Here is a 26,634-nt window from a genome sequence, read left to right as displayed (position 1 = left end):
TCCATTAGTGATTTGGTAAGTGGTGTGGGGGGTCTGGCATTCCCATCAGGCTCAGTATGGCCTAAGTGCTGCACCTCACAGACTCCCAAACCCAAACCAAACCTCAGCCTGGATGCAACCCAAACCCCCACCCCGCCCTCTTTCCCTCTCTCCACCAACTCTTATCCCACCTAGGACGACCTAAATGTGCCTCACAATCCAACACACACGCCCACACACACACACACACTCATGGTCCACTAATGACCAAACCCAAACAGCTCCCAAACAACTCTGAAAAGCTATTAAGAGAGGGCATTTTGATGGGGGAAGTAATTTTTTTTATATGCCATTAAAAGCCATGGATAAAATGGGCATTCGCGTAAATACAGCCACAGGTCGGAAGGGGGATAGCCAAACAGCGATAATTGACAAACCATACTTTCCCCAGAGGTAAACCTTGAGGAGTGTCCACACTTTGCTCTCCGTTCAGTCCATCTTATGGGTTCTTTGGTCTCCTATGACTTTGTATAATATTTGTAAACTTTTTAGAATTTTTTTTTTCACAATCATCTTGCTGAGAATTGCAAAAATATTTACAAAAAAATGTCAAACTAAAAACACGAGTTCCTGCAGCTTTATTGATATTTCATTAGATAAAAAAGCACAAAGTAGATTAAAACTAAGACGTGGAATATATTGCATATTTTTCTAAGTTTGCTTACAAATATCAATATTGTTTCCTTGAGTCAGTTCTTCGTAGAGCTGCCTTTCGCTGCAATCAAAGCTGGAATCTTTTGGGCTCAGTATATTTGGGTTACATCTAGAGAATTAAATTTATTCTCCATAATTGTATTTGGTGATATGCTGGGGTTGCTGTGCTGCTGGAAGTAGAACCATCACTTTGGTCTCTAGTCTCAGGGTCCAAAGTTTACACCAAGAGGGCAAAAATGGTCAATTTGTAAGTGTTTGCCAGCCACAAACATTCAAATACTTCATTTAGATTGCAAAATTTGTTCTATACTGATTTTTTTCTTTTTGCCAGCTTTATGAGAAGATAGAGAAAATGTTTCATATTTGCATTTTTGTGGCTCGTTTAAAATAATTTGTTGAATAAAAGGCAAATATCTAGTTGTATCAAACTTTTTGTCTATTAATTTTTAAGTTAAGTGCTGACTGGTCAAATTTGTACCATTCTTGCAGGGACCAAAATGGGCCAAGTGATCCATTTAGACACCCCTCCTATTAAAGGTTTCTTCCCATCAAACTCAATCTATTCAGGGTGATATCCAGAGTCGGTTTACCTCCACACATGTAGGGAAAAAAGTTCCATTTTGTTCTCATCCAAATTGAGCACCCAGTTAACTAAATTACACAAATCTGAAATATATTAATTAGGTCAGATTTTTTTAAAAAACAACAACTTTGCTTTGAGAATTATATCAAGGAAATTTACTGCATTTAACTTTATCCTGATTTGACACATTCCCTAAAACTAATAACGAAGTCCCCCCCCCCAAAGCTAATCGAGTCCTAATAAACTGTGTTTCTGTACAAGTTCAGATAAGAATCTTGAAGTCCAGAGGAGATAGCGATCTGATGCAGAAGCTTCTGTAGAAGAAAAGTTCTGCCTTCAGCGTAAACAGGGAAAATTCCTGAAAAATGTCAAGCACTGGGAAACTCATCAGCTCAGGTCAGAACACGATTTAGATCTGCATGCTAAGTGACGCCGCTTTTTCCTAGGAGGAAATAACCGCCGTACCTGTTTATTACTACAACCCTGCCCTCTCTTTGTCTTTTTCTTTTTTCCACTTCCTTTTTTGTCTTATTGTTGTTTTTTTTTTATTACTGTTGTCCCCCACCGCCCCCCTCTGGAACAGAGGAGGGAGGGAAAGACGAAACATAAACATCAGTCATCATGGAGGAAAAACACCTACATGCACACACACGCAGTGGCCTGCCTCGGTCTTATTCAGCTTTACAAGCCCGTCATTCAGCACTTCAGCTGGATTTCCAGAGCCTCGTGATGAAACAAAGAGAAAGAGAACGAGCAAAAAAAAAAAAAAAATTCAGGTACCCTCGGGGCTCGACACACAACACACACACACACACACACACACCTCACATTTACTGCAGGGTATCTTTCTCCTCCTCATTAGCTTTTAATAACCCACAAGGCCATCATTTTCATAACAGCTGTTAGGCAATCTTTAGAAAAACACTTCCTGGTGAGAAGGTCAGTCTGCCATTAGAAAAACCTGCCGCCGTCTCCTGCTTCCAAAGCCGCTGGAACGTGGGAGAGACGGACCACACATATGGAGGAAAGAAGAGCCACCAGTAGCAGTTTGGGACCAGGTCGCTGCAGCACTGAGGCGAGATTTACAGCAACTTACAAAAAAAGTATTCATAATCCTTGAACTTTTACACATTGCCACGTTATGACCACAAACCCCAACGTGTTTTATTGGGATTTTTACATAATAGACATACATAAAGTGGCATATAACCGTGAAGTAAAAGGAAATAATACATGGTTTTCAGTTGTTTTTACAAATAAAAATCTGAAAAGTGTGGTGTGCATTTTCTAATCAGCCTCATTTCTGCTTTAATTGCCTCCAGAAGTCCCCTATTGGCAGCAGAGTTCCCTTCTTTGTAGTTTATTCTGTCTACCAAGACATGAACTTCGACCTAAAGTCAGTGGCGACCTCAAAGGTGGGTCAGGGAGGCCGATGCCCCTTCTCAAAAAAATGCAGCACACCTTATATGTGTCCAAACAGGACACATATATCTTCATCATAAATCTTAGTGGCAGCATCATGCTCTGGGGATGCTTTTCCTCAGCAGGAAGGGAAGGTGAGCTGATTGGAAAAGAGATTAATAAAAAAAGAAAAGAAAAACAGAAACGAAAATATTATAGGTGCTCCAAAGGACTCTAAGCTGGAACAGATGTTCACTTTCCAGCAGAGTAACACAAAATCTAGTCAAAGTCCAAACCATAATCACACTGAGAATCTGTGCCAACACTTGAGAGATGATCTCCATCCAGGCTGACTGAGCTTGAGCTCTTTGGCAAAGAATAGTGAATAAAGATTTTCTATCTCAAGGGGAAGGGAAATCACATTTCCTTTTCACTTCACAACTGTACTCTACTTCCTGCTGGTCCATCACATATAATTCCAGTAGCATACTTTCCCAAAAGTATATCATTCATCATCTTTCATCCAGAGTTTTACGTACTGGTCACAAAACAAGTGGAATAAACAAGCAAGATGTGTAAAACTGTGAAGTCGTTCCTTCTTAAGTAAATTTGGCAAACAGCCTAAACTTAGGTGTTTATCTTCTAACAGAAACAAGCTCCCATAAGCTTATTTACTGCATCAGTACCACAATCATCTGATGTTAAATGACTCTGTGCCAAAAACACAACAACTACAACCTTTAAAGATTTATCAGCAGTTAGCGATTTACTGCCTCTAATGTCTGCACCTCTACGCATATCAGTTTATTACAGCAAGATTCAAACAGTCCTGCTTCAGTTTCTTCTGAAAGTTTGTTTTATTTCCTTATAATTGATTCAAAGTGTTTCTGTTCTAGCTACAAATGTAAAACATGCCAGTTATTTCTAAGAAAACGCTCTGCATTGATTTATTTAGATTGCTTTCACAAAGACATTGTTTGCAGAAAGAGATGCTCTCTGTGGACTGTTATCGTTTAATGTCTCAAATGGAAATCTTTTTCTGCTCAGTCTGAGATTCGAGACAAAATAAATCAAGTCTGTGCCTGCTTTTTCTTTCTATTTTATTTATTATTTTATGGAAACCACATCCCAGAGACCATACAGCAGTCTGTCAAGTATTCAAATGAAAATTTCCTAACCACAAGCTACATTTTTACAACAGGGCAGCTGCTCCCTGACCCTGTAAAATCCTGCACAACTTCTGTTTAAAAGCCTTCCACAATCACCAGACCTGCTACCTGTGAGTTATACTTCCTCATCCCTCTCGGTCTGCAGCCCCCATATTCTCTGTCTCCCCCTCTCTCTCTCTCTCTCCATGCAGTTGAGAGTTGTAAATCAAGTAGAAGCACAGCTCTACATATGAGCATGTGTGTGCGTTTACTGTACGCTGCTGCCAAAAAATGTGTCCTAACCGCCCCTTTTTCACCTCCCTATACATCTGCCTATAGGAGGCGGAAGAGCCAGAGGGGACGGAGGCGTTGCGTGTGCGCGTGAGTGTGGGTGGGATTAAGTTCGGTGCTATCTGTCAGGGTCATGTGGGTTGAAGGAGCACATCCTGGACACTTATCTCAAGTGGTGCAGGGGAGACAGTGAGCGCGCTTTCTGCAGGTTTTTTAAAAGAAAGAGAGAAAGAAAAAGAAATATTTAACTGTCACAAACCTGCCTGAAGAATGTTGAAGATAAGATGTTTAAACTTAATTCAGCTTTAAAGTGGCACAACTGTCAAAAATACTAACAATAATGCTGTTCTACATCAGATCAGTGTAATTGTGGCAGCATTTACAAAGCTACTCTTAAGAAACAAATGTCATGTTTTCTGTCACTAAAGCCTAACAAGACACAAGACTTCCTTGCCTTATTTTTAAGTTGAATCCAAAAGTAAACCAAATCCTTAAAAAAATATATTTTGTATCTATATTGCTTAAAGGCCAGGGGAAATCTAACTACACTGTTAGTTTGACGCCTTCATATGATGCTTTATGAAGGCAGGAGGTTGGTCTTTCAGGTTCCCTTCAGGTTATTATTGAGAGTGAAATTCTGACTGAGAAGTTTGGATCTAGACTTTGTTCATTTCCCAGACAAATCAAACAGATGAATAGATTTCAACTCTCAATATTTGTAGAAGTTTTAATCAAAATAAAAGCTACTTTTCAATCTCCTCAAGCAAAACCAATGGATACAACCATAATTCTGTTCCACAAGGTGAAATACAATGAAAAATAAACTCATAAGAACTGGTTTTTATTACAGGTCTGAAAGAAAATTATAAAGAGATCAAATTGAAACATGAAACAAGTTGCATTAAATCAATGGTAACAAAATAAATATTAAAAGAGAAGATGTAATGATGCGCTGTTTGGTGTGATGGTTTACCTGAAAGCAGAGCCAAAGTTATGCTCTTCCAAAGGCCACAAATGCAAATAAGTTTAATAGTGTCATAATAATGGTGTTATTAACCACTACTTACATATATTATAGTAAGACTGTGAGCAACACCCTGACTGTGTTTATGTGAAACAGAATAACACACATTCTGAAGCTAAGTGTGTTGTTCTGTGTTGGTAATTAGTGCGGCTTTTATCACTGACGGGCGGCTCCCAACACTATCACTGGTCATCTTTCAAATGTCACACTGTCGCAGTAGCATTAGCGGAGCGAGGAGGAGGGCTGTCGGTGTTTCTCCTCCGTGAGAAGCAAGTGAACAGTTTGCTTTTAACCCGACATTTGCTCAAAGTAGATGAGCTGAAGATGTAGATCCATTTCTTTTATTTTTTTCTGTTTTGTGCAGAAAATGTCGTGAGAAATGGAGAGTGTGTGCGGGAGGGGAAAAAGTGTCAAAAGCATGCCATATTTAGGCCAGACTGACACACTGCAAAGACACGGGCTAACTGTTGCTTTTCACACGTCGCACCGTCTCTTCTTACCATCTGCCCTCCCTCTTTGTCTCAGTGTGTGTGTATATATATATATATATATATATGTTGCTTCCTTCGCCTCTGCCGTTCCTCTCTGAACTGTTGTTCTCCGCCTGGCTGATACCATCTTGCCTCTTACACTCTCTGCACCTCCTTTCTTCCACTTCCCTCCATTAGGAGTGCCTGAAGGTCTCAACGAGACAGCAGGAATATTTTGGAAGGAGGAAAAAAAAAAAAAATTTAAAAAAAAAAAAAAAAGGCTGATGGCCATCATGGTCCTGTAAATGCAGTTTCTGGCCCTAAAATGGCTCCTATTTGAATCTGCTCTCCATAGAAATGGTGTAATATCAGGAGTGAAAGGCAGTGACTAAGTGGCACTATGTGTCAGAGGGCTTGTGGCCACAATAAAAATAGAAAACATGGAGAATATTTCTCATGGTCTGCTGGTATATTTAAACCAGACAACCAGAACATAAAGTACAAAACCGATATGACTCACAAATGCAGAGGAGATTACAGACACACACATATGCAGAGACACAAATAGACTTCTTCACATACAAATCAAGCACACATCAATCCCACTGCAGACAGGCATGTTTCGCCTCAACGGCCATTCACGTTTCTCACTACCTGTTTCTGGCCATCCTGGAGCCAGATGTGTGCGCATGGGTGCGAGAGAAGCACGAAAGAGGAAGTGACCAGTGTGCATGGTGGGGCTCGGCAAGCCAGGTGTGGGCAGTCAGGCCTATCAATGATTTAAACATCGTTTCTATATGAAATGTAAAAATAGGAAATAAGACTGTAGGACTTACAAAAGTTTCATCTGTGCTAATTTAACAAAGGAATTAATTCTTAAAAAGTCCCACAATCTCTAAATCTTTGGCATTTAGCTTAATGACAGACTAAATGATCCTGAGTGAAAGATTAATATGTAAATATAAATGCGTTAAATACAGCTGAGAGAACACAGAGATCTTGTTGACAAGCATCTATCTATGAAATAAGTAAAAAAAAAAAAAAAAAAATCCCAAGACGATAAAAAAAAATTTAAAACGTCATTTGAACCACAGACTGATAAATGTCAAAAGGCATTCATCCTCCTGCAGACATAATAACTCTTTATGGTTAGGGATTTTCCACCAAACCTTTCCAGTGCTAGAGCCAGCTCTCAACTGTTTCTGTTATAAAGCAGAAAGAAACCAGTTTGGTGTCTACAACCAGTTTGGTGACACATCATCACTTCACCTAAACTGTTACTTTCAGTGACTGTTTGACCTTCTGTCGGTTGAATTTAAAGCCCTAATTATTCATGTTAAAATCACAGTGATGCCCACACAAAGTCCTCAGTTAAAGATCCAGAATTTTCTTATTAAAATCTAACATTTAAAATCAAGTTTTAAAGTCTATAGAAAGAAAGATGAAAGAGTCTGTCTTGTATAAACAAAATTCTCCACATGCTGTTTTATTATTCTCTTTTTTTAGTATGCCATAAAGAGCTTCTTTTCTAACCTATAATATTTTTCTTAATTCTACTTTTCTGTTGTTTGGTTGGTTTTGCTGCAGAGACAGGGAAAATCTTTGTAGCTTAAAAATTGATCAAGAGTAATGCATTAAAAGATACACAGTTTAAAAATGTTCAATAGCAATCGATCTGGTCCAGGTAAGACCTCACGTAAATGTTGATACAGTCCAGCATTAGAGGACTTCAAACGGTGCAAAGGATCCCAGCGGATGAGGCCATGCACAAAACTCACTAACGTAACAAACAATGTCTTCATATCACTGCATTTCTAACCGTTAACGGTTAAATAAGAGCAGTGTTTCAAAAGGAAATTAGACCCACATTTTTATATGAACACAAATTATAAGAGCTGACAGCATTTATGAACACTGCAATCAGCATTTATGGAAAACAGTGGTGGTGAGAGCAGCTCCCTGCACTAAGCTGACCCACATATGATACAGGAAGCAATAAAACAAAAAGTACTCCAGCTCCTGATGATCGCAGTCCTCCCCTCTTTAAACCTGTCATCTTAATGTACTTATACCCCAGAAAGTAAATTAATAAAGCCTTTTTATATCTTAAACTCAATTAAATAATGTATTTCTGCGACACTCCTTCATATTTACAGCTTTTTGTCTTGAGATCTTGATCTCATTCCAATGAAAATGCCATGAGATGAAGCTCTAAAACAGCAAGTAAGAGCATGTTAACATGTTTACTTTGCCTTTTACAACTGCATGTTTTTCAAGTCATGTCCAAAAAGTAGGCTAGTGTCAGCCAATCAAGAGTTTCTTGTCCATTTGCCCAGCTGACAGCATTCATGCATATTTAAATGAGTTTTTTTTTTAGCCAAGTGTGAACGCATCTTTTGAAAGACTTGAGTATGATGGAAAGAGTATTGTCTTCAAATTCTCCCTTTTGTCCAGATATTGAAAAGCCCTTTGTCTTTATGTTGATGTACGTTCATGAATTATTATTGCATAATAATGATTTGCAGTTAAGTCACCATTTAATGTTAAAAAACTTTCATGTTAGACTTTGTCTGATCCAGTTTCTCATTACTCATCAGCCGTTTGGTCATCTACCATCTTCACAGCGGTGAATATTCACAGCCAGATGCTGAACACTTATCTCATTAGCAGCAGCAGAGTGCAGCACAGCAGCAGCTAAAAATATTAGCATTGCACACGCTAATAACCAGCCTCCCTGAAACCCTGGCTTGAGCCCAACGACCAGAGGATGGGGGCCGTGTCAAGCTAATAAACCCTCTTAATCTAAACAGGCACCGGGTCAGAATGCATGTGTGTTTTTTTGAAGTGCATGTGTGGCTATAGCTGGCTAACCCCAGCAGATGAGCCTTCACCCCAATCACATCCCCCTTTTTTGCTGGCAGTCTGCCGTCTGACTTGGCAGACACACACTAGTTAAGGGGGTCTGGTATGCATGTGTGTGTGTGCATGCATGTGCATTTGAGTCTGTGTGTGATTGCACCAGGGAGGGAGGATTATAGTTGTTGAACATACACACGCAAATGAGCGGCGGGCCCGACTGGTCTGCATGGTGTGTGTGTGTGTGTGTGTGTGTGTGTGTGTGTGTGTGTGTGTGTTTCAGTGTTGTAATAAAGCCAGCAGTGTTTTACTAGCCCACTGACACAGAGCATAAAAAGATCAGTGGGCCAAATCCATTAGTAGCATAATTGCATTACATGGTAAATATTCCTAAAAGGTCAGTATCTCCATCTGAAACATCATCATCACAGAGAGCTGCAGTACAATCAGGAATTCTGGTGTTTTACATGAGTTAGATTAAATAATTGCCAGTTGTCTGCATCTGTTGTAGGGGGAGAGTTGGCCAGCAGGACTGATTTTCCACTTCAGGGTGATTCAGCCTCAGCCTCTGGCAGTCTAACAGATGATCTTACACCGTGTGAGTGTCTGATGTTTCGTTTTAATGCCCCAAAACACAAAAAATCTCCTGACCGGCGCTGCCTCTGTTACCCAAAGCTGAATGACTTAGATCCAGTTAAAACACATCCACCATGTGAAACACTGTGCAGACCCCCGGTGAGGGAAACTTATCTCAAATAATTACCCCAAAAACGATGAAAATTAATCTGGAGTTAATTCAACTTGAACATGTTGTCTTTGAATTACTGAGGATTATAATCTATAGATACCATGTTAGTTAATTCATTGAAAAGGTCCAATGGCTGAGTGGAAATGAGAAGTTTCAATGTGCAGCACATAGTGTGGGCAGTTGAGAGACAGTTTGAGGAAAAGCAAAATTCAAGTTGCAACAGATGTAAAGCAATCCTGGAATGCTCTAGTTTTTTATTGTGTTAGTATATGGAGTTTCAGTTTTCACTTATGACAAGTTTCATTCAACTTCAGCCTTTATTCATAGCAGGTTTGTATTGAGGCCTTGAAAGAATCCCGCCTGACTTGTCAAAAAAACTGTAAAACAAACAAATGATCATTAAAAGTGATTAAAAATGGCTTCTGAGTGGCAGAGCGCTGAATGACAAAGCAATACTGAGGTGATGTTCATTGTAAAGTGAATAAACTAAAAACATAACATTTTGCAGGCTATTAAACATAAGTCCTTAAATTATTTACGTATGTTCAATTTTAAAATTAAAAGTTATAAAAATAACTGATTCTATCAAAATATTTAGACCAAAATTTAAATGAAGATGTCTCAATTAACTTTAACTGTGATTTTTTTTGTTTTTTTTTTTTGTGCCCGGTATCCTGCAGATATGTTTAACAGGTTGTATTATAAATTACTTTGTCAAACGTAAGAACTGTCAACATGTTTCTGTCATGGAGCAAAACTTTAAGTTTGTGTCCAAATGTAATTATTTCAGAAAACAATATTTGTTTTATTCTTATTAATAATAAGAATAATTTAAACCTATATTTGAAAGCTTAAACAAACAATGTAGCAGCAATGGAGAAAAATATGTATAATTTTGTTACTGAACTAAGTCAGCCATCTCCGACTGATCTGAATCAAGATTTTAGACCAATCAACAGTGTCAAATCACTCGCCCACTTTCTGCACTGCTTTAAACTAAGAAAGGGCTGATATCACACACAGACCAAAGCAAGTGGATGGTAGTCAGAGAAATAAGCTTAAAATCCGAAACGCACAACACCACACAGAGGCAGCAAAGAGAACATACTGTACTGTCTACACAAAAAAACACGCGCACGTACAGCCTCCAGGCTATTGTCCTCCACATTTAGGTCACGGCGAAACTAACAGCTTCACACACACACTTACACACATACTCTCCCCAGGAGGCTCTCCTCACCTGCAAAGAGGCCAGTTTGGACACAGTGTCAAAGATTAAACCTGTGTTTTATCTCTGTAAGGGGGGAATGCTTCAGGGAGTGTGTGCTAGCATGTGTGTGTGTGTGTGTGCTCACTCAGTCCCTTTAAACCAGAGGGCATGAAGGGGGGGTCACCAGAGAATACACCTTTCCCCGTTGCACGCACACATACAGCTGCCCTTCTCTGTGTGCTCGGTCAAGTAGAAAGGTGGATCTGTGTCAGGTAGCAAGGGTATTTACTGTTACTGAGACAAGCAGGCCCAGAAAACAGCAGCACTGCCAAGGGAGGCAGGGACCGGGGCCCAGACGAAGGAGAGAAAAGAAAGAAAAGAGTTGACCGGGACGGAAACTGAGAGGTGAAGGAGGAACCGGCCATGGAAAATAACAAATGCATGGGTGCATATGCAAATAGAGAAGCTGGTAATTTATTCAAAAAAGCTCACTCTGTAAAACTCTCTGTACATTAAAGAAAAAATAGTAGTCTCTTTTTTGTGTTTAAGCTGAACAACAGATGGCTAAAACATAAAAGTATCCCATTCAATATCACATAAATTCGACAAGCCAATCCTAAAATCATGGTTACAAAATATTTAACCATAACCTAATACTTATGATGATACTATGTAAAATACAGACACTAAAAACCTGCTGATACAAATGGAAGCTGAAAAATGTTTCTTCATAAGAAGTTAAAAAAAAAACTTTTTTTGCAGTTGTACATTTTTTTATTTTTTTATTTTTTGCACATGTTGAACTCTATTTACACCCCATATACTCAAGTTTATGTGCTCTTTACATTTCTTACATATTTTCTCTTGTATCAGATTAAATCAGATTTTGATTGTGATACAATTTTATGTAATGCCTACATCTAATATAATGGTAGTAAAATTATTTTTTTAGTAACAAATGCGAAACTTTTTACTCTTATCGTGATTATCCAGCATAATTGTCAAGATGTGCTCATTTTGGCATTTGGATAAGCTTTGTTATGATTTTAAGTACTATAGTATAAATAGCTGAAATTTTGAAAGCTTTATCTGAGTTAGCACACACTTTATTTGTGAGCTGTAATATACAAATATATGCTAATGACAACAGAAGTATATATTTATATTCTAAAATCAACTCGCTCTAGATAAGACAGCATGCTTATAGCTGCAATTCTAGTTATAAATTAATCAATTCAAAGTATAAAAAGCTCTGCACAGTATTATTTTTTATTTAATTAGAACATTTTATTCTGTACATTGTAAGTTTCTGTAAAGACTTGAAAGCATGGTTTATAAATGATCTGACCGAACTTGGCATTTTACCGTAGAAAACAAGACATTAGTTCACCTTACTAAGGTTGTTTCCCAAGGATGTATTTTGGCATCCATTTTATTCTCTGTTTTTATCATGGTGTTGGAACTAAATGCAGCCAAAATAGATTTAGACGTCAATGCCAGAGGCATTGATATTGGCTGTTACGCTTTTTCAGAAAGCTTTTCAGTCACTACAACAATCTCAGCAGGAGCTAAAAAGTGTTTTGAAATCCACGAAGACAAAACTTATGACTTTCATTTGCTCTCAGGTCAAGTTAACTGATCCCAGCCGTTACATTAGATGGATCGACTATAAAATAAGTTGCTTCATGCAAATATTTAGGAAAAGTATCTCTTGATAGTAATGCTGGTCATCAACAAATCAAAGCTTAGATGTGAACTAATTTAATGCAATATAAAAGGTATTTTCCCTTAAGCAAATTTATCTAAATTGAATTATTGTTAGCATTATTAGTATTATTAGTACCATTTTTTTCTTTGAAACACAGATATGATTGAAAATAAACAACAGCAAAAGTCCTAAGCAATCCCTGAACAGTGAAAAGAATATAAGCACCATTCATCTCAAATAAGCATTGATGTTCCTGTTTCTTATTCTCTGTCTGTCTCTTTGTTTATTTTGTTTATTATTTCTGCTCAGTTACCACGCGGCCTGGTGAGCGAGGGACCACAGGTGCCTGGGTGAATCCGACGGACATCCGTAATTTATCATTCATACGCCGGTGACGGCAGGCCAGGCCGAAATATGGCACGGTAAACACAAACCATATATCATTCACAGACACAGATACACACTGACAGCCGCAGACACACATAAACACACACATAAAATGCTTCTTTGAAGAGCGCTGCTTTTATGCGAACACGGAGCCGGACATGGGTCACGTCACAACATGTTTCTTATATCTTTTTCTGTTCATTCCACTTAATCTTCGTCTTTCTGTAGAGATATTCTTCTTCTGCCATATCTTTTTTTTCCCTTGTTGATTTTTTTTTCTGGAAGACTAGACACTTATATGTATAACACTGTCACCTTTCCCTAACAGAGAAAACATATTTAGCTGTCTCATGTTGAGTGCAAGAATTTGCTTCCTCTGAACAGTTTTAGTCTTTTGTCTAGACTTCTTTTTATATTCACATAAAAAATCCTTTTGACTAATGTTTGGTTTTAATTTTTTTTGCATCAACACATCGAAGAGATGTCAGCTGCTGCCCGAACTCCTGCATAAACTCTTTTCCCTCAAATGCCTCCTGCTGCAAAACTTTTAATCCAGGTTTTAAAAGGATATATCACAGTGGGACATCACTGCTGGCCTGCATCTGCCAGAGTGAGCTGAGAGCTGATTTCTGTGTTTACATAAGATTACAGAGCAGGGAGAAAAGAAAGTAGCCGATATAGTAGCTCCAAGCCAGGCAGCTCTCATTTTTAATGCAGCAAATGCTGCCACAAACAACCTGCGGGACAGGAGGGGGATGAGGAGACGTAGCCAAAGGTTGGACCGCTAAGTAGCACCACTTACAAGCCTTTAGGGAGCGCCTCCATGTGTATGTTTAATTATGGTCTACCCATATAGGATTTGAAGCAGTGGTCAATGATCCTAGCCTCGATGCCAGCACCATGATGCAAATCCCCATATGAGAAATCTCTGGAATATAAAATCTGTTGTAAGAACTGGATTTAAAGCTTTCAGGCAGAGTTGTTAGGCAAGATTTAAAGTACTGGGTTTTATTATGATATAAATTTGCAGTTGAACTAAGCTGTAAGTTTTAAAAAAATTATTAAAAAAATGTTTTGAATGGCAGATATCAAGAAAAAATTAGTTCAAAGACCTTCCAATCTGAAAACTTAAACTCTGTCCAAAAGGTAGTAACTGGAATTACCTGTGCTCCTGCCTCTGCAGGAATCTGGGGAAGATTCATTCTATTTTACTGCTGAGTCTAGTTTTTATGTCTTTGAAGCACTTTGACAATAAACCCAGACTACAAGAGTAAATCTTTGCATTTAAAAAAATATATACACATATAAAACTTTCACTCCACATCACCCTGAACACACAGTTCCCAACATGGAGGTTGCAGCATCATGCAACAAAGCTGGTTAGAGTTGATAGTACATTTTGTTTAGAACTTTATATTCAGATCTTGTCCAGTATGACCTTATGTCTTTTAATACCCTTGGATCAATCTAATGCTTTCCTTTGAGATCAGTAAAGTATTTTGAATTGAAATTGAATTGAAATACATTGTCAAAATATGGATGTTTAGTAATTTACTAAAGCTATGAGCTAAATGTGGAATGTAATAAACATATAAAAGTAATGACCATAGGATATTTTAAGTTAGAATTTTAAGTTAAAATATTTAACCTACCATACATCCATTTAGAAATTAAAGTATTTTCACGCCTTATGGAAGGGCATGAATTAGTACAGTACAGCTAAAAAATATCACAATTTTTCAAATCCTGGCTCTGAATGATGATTTTGGTTCTGAATGATGTCTAAAAACCTCACTCAGCTGAAAATGACTGAAAAATTGGTCTTTTGGAGTGACTCCAAAACTCTTTCTTGCACAGACAGATTGTGTTGTGTTTATTGCACTTGTTTCAGTCTGTTTAGTTTATGGGATCCAGGTCACAGTGCAGGCTACATGTGCTGTGAAGCCCAACAGACCAAACATAAGGTCAGTGTGCCTACCTGACCTGTCATCGACTGCTCTCACAATCATGTCAATGACTCATAGGGAATGACCTTGGAACATCTGTGCAAAATCGCTACACCTCTACAAAAATGTGACAAAATATACATTTTAATGCATTCAAATTGTTTTTCAATGCTTGGTTAATTCATTCTCTCAAATAATATTAAGTCGTCCATGTAACACAACATAGTTGCAATCTTACTGGGGCATTTTTACACACTTTACTGTAAGTAAGCATTTAATGCAAAAGAAAGAGGTTGCAAATATACTAAAAAAAATAAAATAATACTTTCTGTGTATTAAGTCAGGAAGGAACTTAAAACAGAATAACGATACACTATGTGTGTTTAGAAAGAACAGTACCCACAAAACATGTTGTGTTACAGGGTCCCTACACTGCATGAAAGCAAGAAAAAGTGTGTTTGAACATCCCAACACATCCTGTGGTAAAATTATATTTTAAAGCCTTTGTTTTAAATGAAACTCTACACCTGTCTCAAAATTAAGGCAAAGTGTGAAGACACATGCGATCCATCAATAAGTGCACTGAGTATTAATGTAGTAATTATTACATAGCTTGATCTGGTTCAAACATCAGCATGCTGACAGGAGATGGAGCTGGATATTATGCTTATATGCAGTAATTTTTCATTAATGAGACTCTCACTGTCAACACTGACCTGACACATGTGAAGGTTTCAAGGAGGAGAAAATAAGGAAACTGCAAAACAGTTACATTTTACTCTCATTCAAAAAAAAATTAAAGTGTACTATACAGCACACCTGTACAGCATGAACATCCATAGCTCTCAAGCTATATTTACTAAATAGCTCAAGCTCAGTCACAGAGAGTAGAGAGTGTATGTCAATGCCAACATTCAAGTCCTGTCACAAATTCAACACTGTCTATCTTATTATACAGGATTTTGAGTATCCACTCCAATCTAAATACTTTTGCTCTCCTAACAGGTTTTCTGTTGGTATTGAAAGTTGAAAGAGGGGAAATAAATAACCTGGCAAATGACTTTTACAATATCAAAACAATTCAAAAGATAAAACTCACCGTTCAACAAGAGGAAGTGAGAGAAAATCAGCTGTATCAACAAACTTTGCCATCTCAATCAACGTAAGCAACATTTTGAAAAAAGAAAAAAACAAGAAAGAAGACATATCGCTGAATGCTACCCACCTATTTTGGAGCAAGGCAACTAGATGTTGGATGTGATTGAGCAGAAAAACACAAATTCTCAGTACTTATATATACTTTCTTCGACCTGACATCAGACATAAACCAATGCTGTGTCAGTTAGAAACAAAACCTGTGCTAACTACTTTTCCATCAACTTTCAGCCAAAGAGCCAGCTGACACGGATATGCCCTTTGGCAAGGAATCAAACCCACATAACCTGCTGGATAGCAGCTGGGCTGTGAATGACCTTCCCTCCTGGTACAGGTTCTGACCCAACTTGTTGCTGGCAATATCCGCAAACTCCTGCACTGTTAATTCACAGTTGGCTACAGGAGCAAAAAACTGAAAAGAAAGGTTGAAAATATGTTTATTTTATTTTCTCAAGTATTCTTTCTGCCTTCCTCAGCTGTCTCTTCCTCTCGGTGCACTTTTCTCTGTTTTTCTCACCCTGTGTGTTGAGAAGGACTCAACAGGTCAGGAGCTTTAGTGGAAATTAGCAGTGCTTTTGTCCATCTTTCTGTGTCTTTTTGAACCTTGTAGTTACCCTCCCACCTTACTATGCCTTTTTTTTTAAAAAAGAAATCTGGATTTTTATGCCAGCAAACCAGTCAGAGCCTGTTCTATTGAACTCATTGTGTGTGGGGGGGGGGAAGGTGTGTGCAGGTGGACGAAATGGGAGAGAGAGCTTGTTTTTGGACGGCAGCAGCAACTTGAAATGCAGAGCTGGAGCGGGTGTACGTAATTGTGCATGCGTGACTGTGTGTGTAACCCCAACACCCACCCATTATACACGCAGCCCTGCGACACCCGTCTCATCAAACAGTTGGACGCCGGCCAAGTTCATCTGTTAATGGACAGAGAGTGCCGGGACCCAGCCATTCCTCCCTCTACCCCCTCTGTTTCTCTTTCTCTCCCTTTCTCTCCCCCTTATCCACCAGGACACTCTACCCCCATGCCCTCTCCTCCTCATCTCTCCATATCTAGCTTTTTTTTATTGCCCCCCCCACCTCAGCTCCTCCCTCATTTCTCTCAACACCTCTTGGGGCGGTACAGATTGGGGCCTGAATTTCCCTCGTGCTGCAAAGATAAACATTGCGTGTGCGTCCTTTTGTCCCGTCAGTCCATCGGCAGGACGGTAGGGGTCTGTTGCACATGTACATCGACCTTTGGAGAGCACCTACAAACAAACAGTCTGAAGCCAGTTGAGACAAGAAGAAGATAAAAAAACCAAACAAAAGCTAAAAAGCATGTTAAGTCCACAATCCTTCTGTGAGAGTGTATTCGGGAGAGAAAGAAAAGCAGTGACTACAGTTCAGAGCGTGTTGAAACACATCTGGAGTTCAATGGAAAACTGCAGAAAAAAGGGGAGAAGGGGAAAAAAAGGGCTTGTGGGATTTCATCCAGGCTTTCCCGTGGAATACTTCATGCTTTACTCTCAATTTAACACTAAACCCCATGTCTTGATGCCCCAGCAATTAATTTTGGTTGTTGTTGTTTGGTAGGGACAGGATGTGCTCTTCATGTGATGGTTGATTCAGTTTTTAATTATACTGCAGCTGTGGTTGAATGATTGTGTGACAGGAATTTTCAAATGAAAATAAACAATTCAGGGGGGCTCTAGAGCACTGCAATGGAGTAGGCGCTTTTTTGTGAGGCTCCGTGATGTCTCCTCAAATTTCGTTTTTAATATAACACACCTGGTACTTTATTCTATATTGTTTTATTTCAAGTGAGTGGGATTACTTGTTTTTACTTTTTATATTTCAAAATGGGGAAGAAGGACGGAGACAGTTCAGCCGAGCTCCAGAGCTAGCAACGAAGCTATTTTAGCTGCTGTTATAGCCCAGGGTTTGCAAGTCGCTAAACTTTTCTTTTCTTTCTTTCCCTTTCTTTTTCCCCCTTATTCAACTCCGACAATGTTTTTTTCATCTACCGTTTTGAATGTATTCTGATGGTGCTCCTTCCAAGCCAGCCATAAATCCCATTACCTTCACCACCTGGAACTGTAGGGGTACGGGTAGGGCTCTCAAGAGGTGCAAGGTCTCACTTAAAGCATCTGTCTTCTGATGTTGTGTTCCTACAGGAAACGCATATCTCACCTACAGAGCAGAGACGCTTGAGGACAACCTGGGTGTCGCAGGTGTATCAATCCAACTTCAGGGCGAGAGGGGTTGCCATTCTCAACCGTAAAACCATACCATTCATATTTGAGTCTTAAGTGACTGATTCTGGCGGGAGATACATTCTTATTACTGGGATCCTTAATTCTGTCCCTGTGGCCCTTCTTAACATCTATGCACCTAATTTTGACTGTCCAGACTTTTACAAAAAAGTATTTAATCTTGTAGCGGAGCACAGCGAGTATAGGATCATTGTTGGGGTGGATTTTAACAATTACCTCAACCCTGTGCTTGACAGGTCCTCTCCTAAACCCGCCCCACCATTGCAGTCCACTTCAGTTATAACCAAGTTAGCAACGTCTTTAGACCTGGTTGATGTCTGGCGGCATCTACATCCTATAGAGAGGCAATATTCCTTTTTTTCTTCGGTTCACAAATCCTCAACAAGAATTGATTATTTTTTGGTCGACTCAAACTTAGATATGTTGGGGTGTGGGGGCCATTCCTTGAACATCTGAGTGATTCCACAGGTGTAGGTCACAGGTAGTGGCAGCCTTGCTCCGGCTCTGTAGCCCTGCTACCTTCCTGCCTGTCAGAATGGCTGTAGGTTGGCCTACCAGTCAGTGCACAAGTGATTTAATATACCCTAATACATTCATTCCCAGCAGTCTGGCGGAGCTGAATATTTTATTTAGTTGTCTTGTGTTTCATTATGTGCATGTGTGTGTATAATTATTTTTTTTCTTCCTCTTTCTTCTGTCTCCCCCATCTATGTTTTTTTTTTCCTTAATATTCTGGGGTGGGTTGGGTTGGGGTATCACCTTTCCTTTCTGTTAATCGTGGCTGTTTATTTTCTGGTAATACAAATGACGGTCGGGCAGTTGTATTCTGGAACCTGTCTGCAGCTGTGATCTTACTTGGACTCATCAACGGATGAAGACGATGTAGAAGATCCCAGTGTTGTCAGCATCATCCCACACTAATTGGTTATAGCAGACTGTTCGATAATTCGTATGTCAATGTATGTTAACTGTCCTGCAGTTTTGTTAATTTGTTGAAAACAATAAATATATATAAAAGAGTCTCCAACAAAAAAAAGAAACAATACAGATTATTTTCTTTTGACCTAAGCCTAGGATTTTGTAGTCGTTCATGAAAGCATGTCTGTTTTCATTATATTTTATTTGTTTAATGCTACATGTCACTGGACCTGTTTGAGGTGCTAATTTTAAGGATCTTAACATGCAATTGTGGAGAAGAGAGCAAACATCAGTCGCACATTTGCTTTTTTGATGACGTGGTTCTTTTGACTCCTTCAGAGCATGACTTTCTGTATATGCTGGCTGGACCCAGAATTGGAGATGAGAAAAGAGACTTTTCCTCAAGGGTTAGGCCCAAAGTAGAGCTGCTGCTCCTCCTTACTGAACGGAGTCAGTTGGGCTGGATTAGATATCTGGTTAGGGAATCTCCTGGGTTGCATCTAGGCAGATCTCATTGGGAGGAGACTCAGAACTTGCTGAAGATCTTTTGTATGGGTTTATTTGTAAAAGATGTCTGGAGTTCCCTGTACTTCAGCGAAGTGGAAGAAGGTATGCAGATAAGCGGCCTAATAAGAATCTCTTTCACAAAACAGGTTGGTCATTATTCTGCAAAGACAAATTCATCTCTTAGCTGCCTCTGGCCATTTATGAATCATCTGTCACTACGCCTACCATAAAAAGCAATTTAACAATTAATCAATTAATCGCCCAAAAAATTAAAATGAGATTCATAATTTCCATTTGAAGGACAATTTTCTTTAAAGAGAAATCAATATTTATAGTTTCAGTTATGTGTAGTTTTTATTTCCATTTTAATAATTTTTTCAGTTGTGTTTTATTTTTAATATTTAAAATATCTTCCAGTTTCAGTGTTCTTTACAAAATTAAAGCTTATTGATCTTTGAGAGAGCAAACTTGCACTATTATTCCATTATCAATATATTCCTTGAAGATGGTCTCAAAACAACATTATCATTTATTGCAATAATTAATTATCCACCAAACTTTGTAATCATGACAGGCCAACCTATCACTTTTTAAAATTTTAACCCAAAATTTTAATCACAATTTCTGTATTTTCTCTGTGGCATGCAGCGTAACTCTTTCTGTTTGCAACATTGTGTTAATTACACACTGCAAGGAGGTGATTTCTGTGTGTTTTTGCCTATTGTGCTGCACAGATACTCTGTCTTCACTATATGCCCTGGTTGAATGCTGATTTGCCCTCACGCAGGTGTGTTAACATGGGAACTTGACTAGTTTGCTTAGCGAATCAGGTTGGGTTGACTTGCCGCTTTGGTTTTTTCACAAACTTACGGAGAATCTGAATAAGCATTTTCAGTGCAGTTTTAGTTTGATTGACCCACAGCCAATTCAACATCTGCATACACAGTTTTTCATATATAAAAAAAGAATGTTTATAGTTGTGTTTCAGTATTTCTGTGCCAGCTAACACACCCACAGACTCAGACAGAAAAGCTTAAGAGGTGCGTTTTAGCAGCTCTTTATCCATTTTAGGGGTGGGGGTAGGATAAGAGAGGAGGGGGATGTTGAAGATGAATTATCCATTAGATTTCATCATATCTTACGCGGGCAATTACATCAAGAAAATGATCGTGGGCACAGGATCAATTATGCATGCCCTTGGCCAAAGACCAGGCACTAGGCAGAAGGAGAGGGCATGTGCACGCTCACACACACACACATGTGCAAAGACAAGGAGGATCTCATAGATGTGGCGCATCAGTTCATCTTACTGCCTAAAAAGTTCATACGCTTAATAATTTAGTTGTGTTCTGGATACAGTTTCCCAACTGAATATTAACAACTTTGAAGTGAGTAACAGCAGCCAGAGGTGTATGTGTGTGTGTGTGGATGTATTTGTAAGGGGGCTAAAAGAGACCTCAGGAAACAGGTCTTGTGAGTCCCACCGGAGACAGCACCTCGAAACACACACGCACACACACACACACTTTCACTCATCCATTACAACACCGTTTGCAGCAGCGCTCATTCCTGAGCAATTAAGAATTCCTTTTCATCGGTACGTAGGTTCCCATATCTCGCTCTCAGCGCTTGTACACAAACCAGGAGAATAGGAGGAAAAAGCAGGAGGGTCTGTGTGAGAGTTAGAGGTTAGAAAGGGAGGTTTAAAGATGAGAGAGAAAAAAACAATAAACAGGAAAACAAAGAGATTAATGCCTGTGTTGTGCTTCATGTTTGTTGTTTCTACTTTCTTAATTGTTAGGCTTTACTAGTGAAAGAAAATTGATTTACTTTATTGACTCTTCTTTTTGTCTTGCTCTCACAAAAAAGAAACGTAGGTATCTGAGTACAAAAGGCGGGATAGAGTGTATTTCTGCACACGCAGCTTGCAGAAACAGAAGCATTTTTCCTGCTAACGACAGAACAATAGGATGCATTTTCTTTGTCTCCTTCCTTTTTAAAGAGTTTTTGCCAACGGTTGAAGAGAAAGTCAATTAGGAAGACGAATCACTAGCTCCAAAATGGCAGCTGAAGATAGAGATGAGTAAGGACGGAGGAAAGAAAAAAAAGAGATGTATCTGACACGAGTTTGTTCAAGGAGAAGCAGAAAGACTGAAAGAGATGTGGGCATCGAGAAATCTTTTCCAACATGTCAGGACCTAAATGTACAGGGGAGAGCCAGATGGTTCACGCTGGGTGATCTTTGTCAGTGTGTTTGTGAAAAACAAGAAGTGTAATGGGGAAACAGAGAAGACATCATGCAAATTAAACGCATCCAATCTCTGGCTCACTCCTCAGTCACTGTTTCAATTAAAAAAATGCTACTTTCATTTATATTAGTCTAGGAAAACACATACATATCTCTAACCTAAGGCGTGAATGAATAAAAACACACACACACATATGCACAAAGAGGCATTAAAACACACAAACACCTCCTGACATGTCGGCTCTGACAAGCGTGGCTGATGTGCGCCTCCAATGTGCATGGTAATAGCCCAATCAAAAATGCAAAACAATTGGCAATTACTGTGAGGACCTAATGGTCATTAGAATTTACAACAAGGTAATGAACTAAAGTCTGCCCATTGCATGCATATTCATAAAGCTATCTGAGCTTTGAAGATTAAAGTAGCGCTTAAAATTCAAATGAGCCACCGCAAATTATCGGGAAAAAGTCAGGTCTTCTGCTGGTGACGATGATTTGGAGTCTGAGCTTATAATCAGTCCAGAAACCGATGTTGGTAGCCATAAAATATGAGGCTGCCGACCGGCAAAAAAGCGTCTACTTCGAAAACAACGTCTATTTATGCTCATGGACATGTTAAATGCCTTTTAAAGAAAAGGATTTATGGTCAGATGAGGCATTACTGAGCAGTTTGGTCACAAGAAGAATGAGTTGATGTGAGGTTATCAAACCTGACAACGCAACTTTGTCAAGCATTGTGGCGGCAGCGTTTTCATTTGTTCTGCTACTGGAAGTGGATGTAATAACAAAAATCGGAGAATTACATCAATATTCTACATCTTCATGCAGGCAAACATAACATTTCTTCAATGGCTCAGAGCTCAACCATGTTAAACATTTGTGAACTTCAATAAAAGTCGCTTCCAACCAGTTCAGAGCAGTGATCGAATGCCCATCCATTCAAATACTGAGTGGATGAGAAAGAAACTTACTTAAGGACATTCAACTAATACTAGTGAAGGGTGTATTCATATATATGAGCTTATGTGTATAGTTGTTGACCATGTGTGGACTAGAGAAAAGCCCCAGCGAAGGAAAATATAGGCATGTAATTCTTATTTTGTTGGTTCATGTATATCAATGGAATCTAATTGGAACTTTATATTTAAAGTTTATCAAATTTCACCAAAGTAAAAAAAAAAACACATTAGAAAATTAGGTTTGTGGTAGAAGAAGGTTTTGCCGCAGATCATTTTAGAGCAAGCCAATGTGTAATTTAATTTGTCAATTCATATCAATGTCAATATGTTGCTCGTAATTTCTTGTCTGGTTCTGAAATGAGGAAAACTGCGAAACTAGTTGGATAATCAGTTTGTGTTGTCTGGACAAGATTTTATAACCAGGGCTGTTTTTCTGTGTGTTCAGGTAAAAAGCTTCAGATGCAACTGCAGCGATATGTTTGAAGCTAAAAGTCCATCTGTTTACAACATGCCGAGAAGAAGGATGTGAAACGAAGGAGGAGACGGTCGCCGTGACAGGAGGAAGCCGACTGAATCTCAGGATGCAAAACTCAACAATTAGACTGACTCACACAGAGTGGTGTGTCCACAGTCTGTGTTCTGCAGCTACATATAGTGCGGTCATACGTCGAAGTAGCAGTTCAGCCAAACTGGAAGCAAGAAATCAGAGTGGAGACACACACACACACACACACACACACACACACACTGCCAGCTCAGCTCTGGCCACCTTTAACAGGGACTATTCTGCATAAACTCACACTGAAAACACACAACTGATGTAAGTAATGACAGGTAACACTGACGAATGGACACATAAGTAATCTATGTGTGTGCGTGTGTGTGTGTGTGTGTGTGTGTGTGTGTGTGTGTGTGTGTGTGTATATGTCTCTGTGTGTGTGGTATATAAAGCCAGTCTGTAATCCAGTGGCCTATATAAATAAGCTTTGTAGTGTATAAACAGTTTTATGTACAAGCCTTCAACATAATAAGAGAGCTGAGCTACATGTGCAGCCCCTGTGTGTGTGTGCATGCCTCGGAACAGACACTCACACACTCACACAAAGTGAGCGGCCAAAAACAGCAGCTTTCCCTCTCACCACCAAGAAGTAAATGTAGCGTGGATGTCGAGGCACTTGCATAAACACAAAGAGCCGGATCAATAAACAATCCTCCATCACAGAGAGCGGGTCGACCTGACGTCACCGACACGCCGCCACCACCGCGGGGAAATAATCCTCCTCCTTCCAACGTCTCATCCTGCCCCGTCACTGTTTGGGGAAAGTTTGCCAGCCAGCCAAAAAAAAAGCGTGGAGATCTTTCCTTTTTTTTTATTGTTGTTTTGTTTTCTTTTTTAACACATCTGTCATCATCACTGACCGTTGTTGCTGTTTTGGTGCGTCAGCGCCGCGCTTCTCAGAGAACAGCCGTCAGTCAGAACGTGTGGGCAGTCTGACGTCTTTTCCTTGGGATTTTTTTTTTAAGTCGTTTCTTCATCATCGTGGTGGTGCTGTCCATTTCCTGCTCTGCTTCTATTTATTCCAAACCCAGAAAAAAGGCATCATTTCCAGCATGGCATGGGCTGGTAGGAGATCTCACTGAATATTAATCTGATATGAAAAGACTTTATGGCATTAAAATATAATCTAATAACTTGTGCACGGGGTTTTCCTGCTTCTAAAAGATCGATACATTTATAATTTTAGGATTGATTTAATTTATTCGTAGATAATTAGTAGAAAAACACGTTCATGAGACGATTATCGTATTTGTCATGCTGCTTTTCATAGAGTAACACATTAACAAAGATTTTAGCCGGTTCGCTATGGAAGTCGGCTGCTGAACAGACGTCCGGCTCGAACCATAACAAGACTGACTGATAGTGACTATTTAGCTTCCCCAAAATGGCTGTCTTTTTCGTGACCAAAAATATTCCTCAACATCTAAATTTGTGTTTTTGTAAGTAACATGGAACAGTTTCAGAGGCGGCTTTCAGCCTCCTGCCCACCAGTGTGCAGCAGCAGCTTTGCTCTATGCTTCATATAGCCAAAGAAAACTCTGCTGATCTCATTTAAAGGTTTTTGAACCACATGAACAGAACCGCGGAACATTTTAGCAGTTTCGCAACGTGGCTTTATGACTGTATTACATTACACTTCTGTACTTTTCACATGACGTTTTGTAAATTTTCAAGTCAAAATGGAAAATCTCCACACACTTTTAGCCATCTGACTAGCAATGCACAGAAACATGGTGTAATGTTACAGCTTCATTTCTCAGCCAGAGAACATTTCACTCTGTCTTCTTCTCTCGCATGTCATTGGAAGGCCCTATAAAACTTACAATTGAAAATTCATATGACTCTTTTTTAAACTGCATTTTCTAAAGACTTGATGTACCAGCAGTCGGCCCTGGTTTTGTTCACCACACCAGGAGCACTTTGCCGTCAGAGTCTGCACTGACAAATCTGATTTTCAAGAGCACAACCGGCTGCTATTTAATACTGATACATTATTAATGACTGTTGATCATCAATTTATCTTCTTTTGCCACGTTATTTGCCTTGCATCACTTTCTCTGCAGGAGCATGATTTGTTGGAGGAAAAGAAATACCAATCAACGCCATAAGCACAAAAAACACACCAAAAAAACAAGGATCAAAGCAACCTGCTGTACATATGAGCAGGAATCTAATGATCACCGCAGGGAATCTCTCAGCTACTCCACAAACAAGTCAAAGGTCACAGTCAGGATCACATTCAGCCTTAGCTTTAATCTCAATCCCTTGTTTTGACCACTATTTTTTTTTTTTTTTCTCCAAACTGCAAAGCCTAAGAATCTTGCATGATCCCCCTCTGCGCCTCCGGAGGAGTCACAAGTAACACTGGTGATGTTGTCGGGATGTCATCAGGGTTACCTCAGCCCGGGCCTCAAGCTTCACAAGTCTGGGAGAGAAAGCAGAGCTGCAGACAGAGGAGGACGGAGGTGCTCGCTAAGCGGACAGGGTTCAAAACCAGGAGCTTAACGAAATCTTCTCGGCAGTTGCTGAAAGCCAGGATACCTCGGCTTTATAAATATTCAAGCAGAAAACCTGCCAGACGAGGATGCAGGACGAGGTTTATAGTAGTTAACACTTTAATGCTGTCTTATATAACAGTGTGGGTGTGTGTGCTGTGGAATTACCAAGCAGGATGAAGCTCAAGTCAACCGACTCGTCTTTGTTTTATTGCTGCTCTTAATACCATAAGCAGCAAAATTCTGTTTTTTAGCACCATCGCCATGCTGCCCATACTCACTGTTTCTCTTCTTTTTGCTGGGCACTAAATAATTTATTCCAGCTTAGTTTATTTATAAAATGCCAATTTACAGCAAAAATCATCTCAACTCGCTTTACAACACAACTGATTCAAATCATATCAAATATAGTTAAATCAAAACAATTCAATCCACTCATAAAAACAGATTCAGATTCTCTTCCTAACATCCCAGTTCATATTTAACTGTAACACAGATTCAGCTTAAAATGCCCATTTGGTAAAAACTGGTAAATCTGCATAAGGCCTCCCGATTTAACTGAGTCGTTCACTTTTCATCTATCCATCCTCCTGAGAAAGTATGAGGCGACAGTGGACAGCCGGTTGCATCAACATATAAATTTGTACTCCATATGATTTAGAAATTATTTACTTGTCTGTTTTTATCTCTTTTTGTGTTTTAGTCACACTTAAATGTTTCAAATAACCAATCACATTTTTTAATTGTGTTTGGTTTTAAAATATATAGAATTTTAAAACACAAATGTTGAAATTACAATCAGCCATGGTAGTGTTCATGTCAAAGTTTAGGGTTAGAGTAATTTAGTGACTCAAGATCTGGACAACGAGAAAATATCTGACCCAAAGTTTGTGACCTTAAGCTGAAGCAACTTGGATAATGTAGCAGGACAATGATCCAAAGCACAATTGAATTGTTCAAAAACAAACAAAAAAAACAAAGATAACAATGTGAGAGTTCAGGAAGACCCTAATCGAGGTCTGAAAATAAATACGATTAAGATGTAGACATGTTAGACATGTCAGTCCAGCTTCAAA

At 39.1% G+C, this 26,634-nt stretch overlaps 1 protein-coding gene and 1 long non-coding RNA gene across 3 annotated transcripts in view; one reads left to right on the top strand and one right to left on the bottom strand.

Annotated features, from left to right (window-relative positions):
• LOC106950022 (B-cell lymphoma/leukemia 11A-like) overlaps positions 1 to 26,634 on the bottom strand; it is a 52,848-nt gene that overhangs the window by 18,489 nt on the left and 7,725 nt on the right. The window lies entirely within an intron of this gene.
• Positions 8,594 to 25,194, top strand: LOC106950096 (uncharacterized). Its single transcript, XR_001425533.1, has 2 exons — positions 8,594 to 12,554; positions 22,950 to 25,194. It is a non-coding gene; the product is annotated as an uncharacterized LOC106950096 (long non-coding RNA).

The sequence above is a fragment of the Poecilia latipinna genome, unplaced genomic scaffold (genome assembly GCF_001443285.1).
Source record: "Poecilia latipinna isolate Pla-1442-1.1 unplaced genomic scaffold, P_latipinna-1.0 Scaffold23, whole genome shotgun sequence".
Taxonomy (NCBI): Eukaryota; Metazoa; Chordata; class Actinopteri; order Cyprinodontiformes; family Poeciliidae; genus Poecilia; species Poecilia latipinna.
The sequence above is the reverse complement of the archived record's forward strand: the minus strand, read 5'-3'. Positions and strand labels throughout refer to the sequence as shown.